The sequence below is a fragment of the Myotis brandtii genome, unplaced genomic scaffold (genome assembly GCF_000412655.1).
Source record: "Myotis brandtii unplaced genomic scaffold, ASM41265v1 scaffold78, whole genome shotgun sequence".
NCBI classification, from domain to species: Eukaryota; Metazoa; Chordata; class Mammalia; order Chiroptera; family Vespertilionidae; genus Myotis; species Myotis brandtii.
The window spans coordinates 57,364-58,747 of record NW_005371131.1 but is presented as its reverse complement, the minus strand read 5'-3'; the positions used below and the strand labels follow the sequence as shown (position 1 = coordinate 58,747).

Below are 1,384 nucleotides of genomic sequence, written 5' to 3'. Positions count from 1 at the left end.
AAAAACACAAAATTTAAAGTTTGATAATTTTTTTTTTTTTTTTTTTTTGTTGTTGCAAAAAGCTTTATTGTCTCATTTGGTCCAATGCATGGGAGAGGGCTCCAGGGTGGTTAAAGGAATGGCTAGTAGTTTCGGGAAGAGGCTCAGGTAAAAGCCAGAGACGCCAGGGGGGTGAAGGGGGGGCCTCGGAAAGGCCTCTGGGCTCCAAAGGCTCCTAGTCGTGCTTGAGGGTGAGCCTCTCGAAGAGATACTCGCCCAGCCCAGCCTGGGGGCCGGCCAGCCTGCGGATGTTAGTCAGGTGGTCGCCCATCTTCTTGATGAGTTTCACCTCCTCATCCAGGAAGTGGTTCTCCAGGAAGTCGCAGAGATGAGGGTCGACACGGGTCGAACCCAGGGCATGCAGATCCAAAAGGGCCTGGTTCAGGTTCTTCTCCAAGGCCAGGGCGGCTTCCATGGCGTCCTGAGTTTTGCCCCACTCATCCTGGGAAGGTTTCTGCACGTCCTGGAAGAGAATGCGGCCGCCACGCTTGTTCTGCAACTTCAGGAGATGCTCCGCGCCCTCGCGCTTCTTCTCCGCCAGCTCGCGGAAGAAGTGGCCCACGCCCTCCAGAGCCACATCGTCGCGGTCGAAATAGTAGCCCAGAGAGAGGTAGGTGTAGGAGGTCCGCAGATGCAGGTTGGCCAGGCGGTTGACCGCAGCCTCCACCTCGGTGGAATAATTCTGACGAATTTGGGAGCTCATGGTTGTCCGGCAATAAGGAGTTTAAGGTAGAAAAAAAAAACAAAACCGGTGTTGGCTGGTCCCGGGGGTGGTCCTGAAGGTGGTGAGTGGATGAGACGCAGGAGAGTGGCCGGAGGCTGGAAGAAGGGGCGTCCCTGGGTCTGTTCCGTCCAAACACTGTTGAAGCAAGAGACAGATCCGGGAGCTCCGAGTGCGGTGGGAGGGGGCCCCTCCAGTGCCTGGCCCCCTCCCCAAACCGGTTGCCATCAGCTCCCTTGCGGGTAGCCCCTCCCCTCACCCCCGTGTCCAGCTCTGCCCAGAGCAAGCCTCAACCTCAGTCCCAGCGAAGCCTCACCGTGGAGATGCTCATAGTGAAAACGTGGAAACTGAGGCCCCCTGAGGTCAGGCCGCTGTCCAGGTCCCACAGGGGGTCCTCGCAGCAGCAGTGGGGCCCAGGCTCCTCTGACTGGACGCTCACTATGGGACGGTTCTGGGGGGTGTGGGCAGAGGAAGAAAGAGACCAGTGTTGGGGGCTGGGGACCGGAGATTCTGACCTCACCTCCCACCCCAACCTCCTGAGGGACAGAGTTCATTCCCCTCCACCCCCATTAAAAAAAAAAATCTTCCTGCCCTGGCTGGTTTGGCTCAGTGGATAGAGCATCG

The 1,384-nt window shown here is 57.8% G+C and overlaps 1 pseudogene across 1 annotated transcript; it reads right to left on the bottom strand.

Annotated features, from left to right (window-relative positions):
- Window positions 1–214: 214 nt before the first annotated feature.
- On the bottom strand, window positions 215–923 carry LOC106724254 (annotated as a pseudogene). Its single transcript, XR_001359996.1, has one exon. The product of XR_001359996.1 is annotated as a ferritin light chain pseudogene (transcript).
- Window positions 924–1,384: the final 461 nt, after the last annotated feature.